Source organism: Arvicanthis niloticus, chromosome 30, assembly GCF_011762505.2.
Source record: "Arvicanthis niloticus isolate mArvNil1 chromosome 30, mArvNil1.pat.X, whole genome shotgun sequence".
NCBI classification, from domain to species: domain Eukaryota; kingdom Metazoa; phylum Chordata; class Mammalia; order Rodentia; family Muridae; genus Arvicanthis; species Arvicanthis niloticus.
Window position 1 is genome coordinate 15,161,110 of NC_133438.1, and position 9,079 is coordinate 15,170,188.

The following is a 9,079-nucleotide window of genomic DNA, read 5'->3' on the forward strand; positions in this document are numbered from 1 at the left end:
GGGGTGGATCCGCAGGTGGGGCAGCCTCTGGATGGTTCCTCCTTCAGTCTCTGACGCAAACATCTCTGTATTTGCTCCTGTGAGTATTTTGTTACTGCTTTTAAGAAGGACCTAAGTGCCCACACTTTGATCTTTTTCTTAAGCTTCATGTGGTCTGTGAGTTGTGTCTTGGGTATTGTGAGATTTTGGGCTACTATCCGATTATCAATGAGTGCATACCATGTGTGTTCTTTTGTGATTGGGTTACCTCAATCAGGATGATATTTTCTAGTTTCATCCATTTGCCTAAAAATTTCATGAATTCATTGTTTTTAATAGCTAAGTAATACCCCATTGTGTAAATGTACCACATTCTCTGTATCCATTTCTTTGTTGAAGGACATTTGGGTTCTTTTCATCTTCTGGCTATTATAAATAAGGCTGCTATGAACATAGTGGAGCATATGTCCTTATTATATGTTGGAGCATCTTTTGGGTATATGCCCAGGAGTCTAACCTAGTTTTCTGTCACCTGATGCTTTGAATCTTTTTCCACATTTTCCCTATTTTACTCAACAGCTCTTGATTTTATGACAGCTCTTAGCCTTCCAAGGTAAAAGCTACTTTATCTGTGATGATCATTGTAAGCACAATTATTTGCTCATCTGTTGCTGTGATAAAACCCATGAGCATGGCAACTCATAGAAAGATGAATTTATTTGGGCTGTGGTTCTAGAAGAACAGCAGTGAGTTTAGCACAACAGAAAGCAACAGGCACGGTGGCTGGAAAAAAATTGAGAACTCACACACTTCACTGCAAGCACAAACCAGACCTAGTGGACTGGAAATGGGTAAGGCTTTTTACTCTCAGACCTCAACTCTGGTGACATACTTCCTCCATCAAGGCTACACTTTCTAAGCCTCTCCAAAGAGTGCCACCCACTGGGGTCAAGAATTCAAATATCTGGGCCTGTGGGAGGCATTGTCATTTAAATGACTACGTGAGTGATATAATATTGTCTCCATGTCCTTTTCACATTAACACATTATTATGACAGTGTTAAAGTGCTGATACTACCAAAGTATTTTCAATATAGGAACACTTGGTTTGCTATGTCTGCATCGAAAGATCTTAGATATTTATGTTGATTCCCCTCCTTTATATACTACTCCATATACTAAAGCCATTGTGTTACTAAGGAATTATGACCTCTTAATAGGCTGCAGATATCATATGTCCCTTCAACAGCTGTGAGCTGCCAAACTGCAGTAATTTAGGAAGTCATGATTTTTCTATGTAATGGAATACTTACTAGGTGCTAAATCTTGTTCTAATTTTAAACCAATACATTATTTTAAACAAATCATTGTCTCCAAGTTGGATCTCAGTTTAGTACAGTTGTGTTTTAACATGTATGGTATATATGGGTCTATAACAACGTGGGTATCAAATCTGAATTTCTCAATCATTTTAACATTATTTAATTGTCGTTTATAACTTGTCCTGATTTGGAGAGAAGATGAGTCAGGCCTGTTAATTTAAGATTGTTAGGAAAGTGAGTCACGTATCTAAACATTGTTTTAGTTTGTGGTCTCCCTTTGTGTAACTTACCCCCACCTAGTGGTTCAAAGGTAAAACTGCAACTCCTACTTAGAAAATTTCACACTTAACTGTGTTGTAATCAAATTCACTCCCATTCCTTGTCTTCCGGTTCCTTTACCCTCCCGTCTTTGTCTCTCATGTTCATATATGTTTTTAATCCACAGAGTCCACTTAGTGCTGCTTGTATGTGCATGGATGTAGGAGCATTTACCGGAGTGTAGCCTCTCAAGGGCTGATCTTCATAAGAAAACTGAATCTGCCTTCCCTAGCATGAATCACTTGACCATTTCTGCTCAGCTGGGATGGGGTTACATGATTCCCTTCTCTGTCTATAATGGGTTCTTGCATAGCTTGATCTTGGGCAGGTCTTTTGTATGATGTCATAGCTTCTGTGAGTCCGTGTGTGCCGTAGCTCTATCATGCCCAGCAAATAATGTTTGCAGCAGACATCTACTGCAATTTGCTCTTACATTCTTTCTGCCCCTATCTCACTGTGATGCCTCAGCTGTGGAGGGAGAGCCAAGCACTCCACTGTCTTTTATTTTCTGCACATGTACTATATTAATCCTCATTGACTGAAAAAAAAGATGTTTCCCTAATGAGGATTGAAAGAAACACTAATCTATGAGTACAAAGAATTCAGAGGGCAATTTATTACTGTATCTATTTAGGAGAATAATAGTGTTAGATTCTCCTTTAGGGCATGTCCTAACCAGGCCCAGGTTTTTGTCCCAGTTAACCTTACCAAGCATAAGCTTCATTTTGTGGAGTGATCCTTAAAGTGGTCCAATGAGGAAGTGTTAGGTACTATGACAACACTGTGCCTCTATTGTACTCACGGGCATACGTCTACCCCATTTAATCCCACTTGTTCTACAAGCTCCTATCCTGACTTCCCTAAGTGAGAAATGGTGACCAGGAAGTTGTAAGATAAAATAAACCATTTCCTTCCCAAGTTGCAGTTTGGGTCATGGTGTTTATCACAGCAATAGAAAGTAAAGTAAGACAGACATCATTAGATATGAAAGACATTCTTAAATGATTTTCTCATTTATTTGGCTTCTGGAGTATCAAAATCTACTAATTTTAAGTATTTTCTAAGTACTTCTCTAATACAAGCATTAAACTGCAGATTCCTTTCATTTACTGTATCCCATCAGTGTTCATAAACTGCATTTCCAGTTTTGTTCAAATGAAAACACTTTTAAATTTATTTTTGAATAATATATATATGTGTGTGTGTCTGTGTGTGTGCACATGCACACACTTGTCACTTATTTTTGAATAAAATATTTATATATGTGTGTGTGCACATACACACACTTGTCACTCTCACATGCACATGTGTACAAGGGTCATATGTTAAGGTCAGAGGACAACTTTTGATGTTTGGTTCCCGCTTTACGCCTTGTTGAGAAACGGAGTCTCTGTTGATGTGCTGGGAACACAGGGTTGTGCCATGCATCTGACTTTTTACGTGAATTCCAGAGACTGAAGTCAGATCATCAGACAAGGCATAAAGAGCCTTTATGCACTGGACCACCTACCTGAAACTTTTGCAACTCCAGTCTTATTAAAAAAACATATCTTGTCCAATTTATAAACAGTCTAGATATTTTTTCAGTTAATTTTTGTTATTATTTCCACCATAGTTTGTGGCTTTGCCACATAAAGAGACATTACAAATTGCATCAGCCTCTAGCATTCTTGGCACAAAGAAGATTGAGAGAAGATATAAATTACTGTTCCCACCCTAACCTGGGGAGTAGAGCCTAAAAGTAAGTTGGAGTGAAGTCTCATGCAATAGTCAGCTTTATTCAGGGCATCAGACAATTTATACTTTGAGGGTATTCTGAAAACAAAGCACAGTCATGTGAGCAAAGTGAGCAGGAGTTCAAGCTGTATGCAGTCACAGGATCAAGGTGTGTTCACAAGAGTTTAGGCTGCATACAGTCATGAGGACAACTCGTGCTTGAAAGTCTCATTTAAATAGCAACATAATGGGTAATCTGAAGTAAACCACTCCTCTCTATTACTTTTGGGAGGGGCCTGAAAGCATGTTCCAAAACCAAATCCATACTTAGAAGAAACAGCGGTTATAAGATTCTTGTTTGCCTTTAGATGCATGGCATGCATGGCTACTATGTCACATGTGTCTCAGTAGGTGGCAGAGAGGAGAGAGGCTAAGCCTACACTCAGTGTTCTGACCTAAGAACATCTGAAAGATTAGTAGCTTAACATTTCCTGACAAAAGCGAGAATAAAATGATCACTGGTTCAGTACCAGGCTGTTGGGGGCGGACTTTTAGCAGAAAGCAGCTATCAGCTTTGCAGCCATCTTGAGCCATATACCCTGACATGTGACTTGGATTACAATAGCCTACAACAGCTGAGCACACTCTGATAATCTTGGTTTAGATACCTTGAGATTAAAGGTGCGTGAGATTAAAGGTGTGTGAGATTAAAGGTGTGTGACTTAAGAGTGTGACTTAGAAGTGTAGAGATCAGATTTAGAGACAAGACCTAAGGGCATGATTAAAGGTGTAACTTAGAGGCGTGGCTTAGAAGTAAGACATATAAAAGGTAAAGACAGAATCAGACTGACATTAGACGAAGGAGACTATAGAGGGAGAATCAGACAGGAGACACTTAGAGGAAGAGAGACTGAAGAATAAACGGGATTGAACCACACCCTGTCTGGTCTCCATTCTTTGAGTCTGCCCTCACCCTCGCTCTTGCTGAACCCCGACCTGCAGACCGGAGGAGCAGCAGCTTGGGCCGGGATACAGTGGCTGCCCAAACGTGGGTCGGCCCGGGCCTCAACATTTTGCCTGGGCTGCAACATTTATTTTGGCCGCCCCAACGTGGGGCTAGTGTGGACCCCAACACCAGGCAGGCCTGGATGGGCTCCCAGGACAGGGACCAAGCCACAGACTAAAGCAACTCAACCTGAAACCATAGGTCCCAGGTAAGAGTGAACCTGAGACAGATGACCCTCTCAAAGGACCACTGAGGCTGGACAGGTGAGAAGTGAGCCTAAACCAACCACCAGGCTGGTGCTATGTGGCCCAGACAGAGAACTAGCCTGAGTTGACCACATGTTCAGTGCCCCATGCCAGCTGACCCTTAGCCAGTGCCATAATGTACCTGGTAGAGGAGAGGCAGCACATAAGCTGCTGCAAAGCAAAAGACGTGATAACATTTATTGAAGAATCATTTTTCTATAAAAATCTGGGCTGAGTGTGGTGGTAGGTGATCAGATAGTGAATGTGCAGGTTGCTGCATAGCCTTCATGTCCAGGGTTCCCGCTCACCCCCTGTTGTACATACTACCTAGTGTAAAATGAATGAACAGACTGATGACTTTATATTAGTCAACCACACCCCTGTTTCCATGAACCCTTACCATCACCATGGAACCATACTAAAAATGGCCCAGAAAATACGGTCAACTTGAAATACCTAAAGCTCATGCAATGAATATTGATTTTTGAAACACTTTTGAATCCCTTTCTTTTCAGCATCCTTAATATGCCCCCAGAAGACACAGTTTTTGTATTGCCTGTTAAATTGTGGCTCACTGTGTGAATATTGTGTGGAGTTGGATGTCCACACACAACAATAAAAATATTATTGGATCAGTTATGATTAAGAAAATTTGTCCTCCGATCATGTTTTCTGAACTTTACATACCCAAGTTGATGTCCTGCAATATGACATGTAAATTCTCAAAGTGTCAATTTTTGTATTCATAAAATGAGGACAAGAATATGTGAAGACTCAATATAACATGGGAAATGAAGATGGAGCAAAAACTGGAGCAGAGGATATGAAAAGTGCTGTGGTCGCTGTTATCCTGAGAAGGACTGGGAAGCATACTTCTGAAAACAGGAAAGCAAATCTTTGTGTTACGGGGCGGGGGGCAGTTTTATAACGGTATAGAGCTACTTCAAGTGCTACAAGCTGCATAGTGACTCATCAACGATTACAGATACAGTTGCCTTTGTGTGCTGCAGCCATAAGGTAAGTCATCAAATGCTGATGATAGCCACAGATCTACTGTGTTGATCACAGGAAAATAACATCTGTTACATGATAAACCAGATTCAGACCAAAAAAAAAAAAAAAAAAAAAAAAATCTAGCACTTTTCTCACCACCTTTCACAGTGTTTGAACCAAGAGCTATCTTGAAAAGAATATATTGCTGGATCCTCTCTGGTAGATATCATGAAATAACTTTCATGTGGGCCATGTGGCCGTGATGGGCACCATGGCCAGTGTTCCCACAAAGTGGCCAGGAGTGAGACTTGTTCCACATGATTAAAGGAAGTTGAGGACCATAGCTATGAGAGCTTCTCCCCCCACCCCATGCTGCACCCCCAGTTTAGAGACCACAGATCTCTGAGGTACTTGGAAACATGCAGCAGCTTGGACGTTAGACCCAGGTGCACATATGAGGGCCTCTGGAACCAGAGATCACGTGCCCATCCCATATGCTCTGAAGTTCCTAGGAATTTGTAGTGCCTCCAGTATTACCCATATGCTTGCCCACAGTCTGAAGGTGCCTTACACATCCTTTCAAAGTTGTTCGGTTAGGACATCTCTAAGGATTCAAGCAAAAGCCTTTGGAATGAATACATTTTCACAAACCATACCAATACACTCCATGGGATAACACAGAGCTGAGCTGAGCCCATATATCCTACCACTGCTGAGAGGTAAGAGGAATGATGGCAGCTGGTCTGTGCCCTTCCCCCACACTGACAATCTGTCCAGGTTGAGCAGGCCGGTACATGCTGTTTACCACTAGAGATAACAAAGGACCTGGGAAGCTGGAGACCTGCAGTCTGCCACAGGAGTTGAGCTGAATGGATTGCCTGCTGAGCTTGCTGGCTACACCTCTGGCCTGTGATTAAGGATGCACACCCCTCACTCACATTGCTGAGCTATCTTTGACACCTTCCAGACTGCTATCTCCTTGCCCAGCCCCTGGGCTGAACCAAGAAGAGACTCTGGGGGGTGGGGCTTCCCCCTTTATATGTGAAAGCAAATTATTAAACTATGGGCCTTGATCAGAGAACTTTGTCTTGGCCTCATGTCTTCCCGCCGTTCCCCTATTCTCAGCTTCTCTTTCAGGTCAACCCATTCAGCTGTTGCTGCAGGCAGCAACACTGGTCCACTCCAAACTTGTTTGTTCAATTCTCAATTAGATTGTTTTGTTTCATAATTTCTTTTCTTCCTTATTGATCTCGTTACTTTTGTTAATTCTAACTTGTGTGGGTCTGTTGCTCGTGAGTGGACATGGGCTCTGTTGGGTTGAGTTGTGGATCCTCCGTGTCTGCCATGGGTCAGTGGAGGCAGAAGCACAGGAATTTGACTGAGTTCACTCCACACGGTGCTGGGCAGATGTCAGGCTGTGAGAAGTCACAGAACTCCACTCTGGGCATGGGGAGATTTCAGTCTGAGGTTCCTCAGGAGCAGAGCTCCTGGGTTGGGGGTCTCCAGGCCCAGGCGGCTGACCAGAGGCCGGCTGGTCTCAGCCCTTGGGCTCCCAGATGCTGCTGGGAGACTGTAGAAGAACTGAGATGGGAGGGGAGGCATATGGGCTGGACTGGCCTGCAACCAAGAGGGAGGAGAGAGAGAGGAGCTCCAGCATGCCCTGCAGGGTAGAGACTCTTGGTTATGGTAACTCACTTGGCTGGGTCACGGCTGGCCTGGCTAGCTTGCTTGAGTTGGCAGGCCTCTGTGGCTGGAATGTAGAGAAGTCTTCCTGCGGGAGATTAGGTGGCAGCTCGGTAGTTGAAGACCATTTCCAAGGACCCCCATGGTGGGGCCCCAAATACAAGAGGAAGTCCATGGTTTTAAAAGGTTTATTGTCATGGCCAAAAGTGGATGAAGCTGTACCCCATGTCCTCAGGTCAGGCCTGAGGTTAAATATCTTTTGCAAGGAGGAGGGTCTGGGAAGGATTGCTTAGTTGGCTACGCCCTCTGGTCTTTAGGTATCTCATTAATATGGAGATCTCTTGAGGCTCTGCAGCCTGTAGTCATACCCTCTACCTGTGCTATGTGACCTAAGGCCACAAGTCTTTCTTTAGAAGGGTTTGTGGATAAGTAAAAGTAACCAGGGTCCAGGCAAGGCCAAACACCCATCGTCCCATTAGGGTATGCAGGGTTCGAGGCCTGTGCTCAACCAGGTACCCAGCTGCCTCTCACAGCCCATTGCCCCACAAACTTGGAACGTTAAGTATATTTTTGTCTGTTCCATGTTACTTTTACCCTCTTCTTATCATTATTAGTGGTGTGGTAGTTGTCTTCAGTCATTTTTACTGTTTCTCTGTTTTGTTTTTGATGCAGCTGTTCTTGTGATTTTCTTTCTTCTTTCTGCATAGAGACTGACAAAAAATTCTTGAACCCTTAAGCAGTTTCAGGGAATATTTTGTCACTAAACTACCCTCCTGGTTTGTAGAGAATGAGGGAGTTGGCCTGGCCTTGAACAGCATGAATCACAAGTTTCTCAGGTTATTAAAATCCATGGCTCCTGAGGCACAATGTATTCTCCAGTTCCAGAGAGACCCGATGTACTCCCTCAGGCAGGAAAGCATTCAGGCAGATTTGCGTTTCTATGTTCCCATAGATGTCAAGGAAGCATGAGAGCTTAACTGGACAATTGGTCTTAGACATTAAACTTGCACAGTTTGGAAACATCATTGTGCCTTAGCAACTACAACTGTATTGATCCTGGCAATTGCCATTGTATTTTTTTTTTCTGATAAAGATATTTAAAAGTCTTTTTGCTCTCAATAAAATTTGCCACAGCCTCAGTTTTGCTGTGGACCCTCCAATTGGCCTGATTTAATTCCTTGCAGCCATATCAGGTGACCCTGATGCAATAAAAGAAATTGCATCTTACTACAGCCATGACCTAGGCTTTTATAAACCTTGGTTCATATGTTAAGAAGTGAGAAGACAGACCCCACCTTCAAGCCTTCAAGTTGCCAATCCAGCCCCAAGTAGTCATGACAGAGGAGGACAGATGTCAGGAGTCATGTAGGAACAGCTAAGACTACCCTAGAGGTGGCCTTCCTGGAGGTGGCCCACCTTTTTACATGGCCTAGGATGGATGAGATCTGAGAGGCAAGGTCTCAAGAGACTTCACTTCAGGATTGCTTCTTGCAGCTGATATGCTTTTCCTGTCACTCTTACACAGCCTAAGGATTCCTGGGCATGAGCCCACCCTACTGAGCAGACTTCCTGCAGATCAACATAAGGATGAACTTTCATGAGTTAATGCACTTTACATGAATTAATGATTCCTGATCTGATTTAAATAATTTAAAAAAGTTTTAAGAGATAGTTTTAGTTGTTTGATAGAAAGATTTAATAATGTTAGAATCAAGAATAGAATGTCCACACTCTTCATAATAGTAAGTAAAGGTGCACAATGAGGAATAGAATGAGCTTCTGTAATTACATTAAAAAGAGAAATAGGCTTGGAAGAA

The 9,079-nt window shown here is 42.7% G+C and overlaps 1 non-coding gene across 1 annotated transcript; it reads left to right on the top strand.

Moving 5' to 3' along the window:
* The first annotated feature begins 3,692 nt into the window (after positions 1–3,692).
* LOC143441064 (small nucleolar RNA SNORA17) lies at positions 3,693–3,824 on the top strand. Its single transcript, XR_013108310.1, has one exon. It is a non-coding gene; the product is annotated as a small nucleolar RNA SNORA17 (small nucleolar RNA).
* The last annotated feature ends 5,255 nt before the right edge of the window (positions 3,825–9,079 follow it).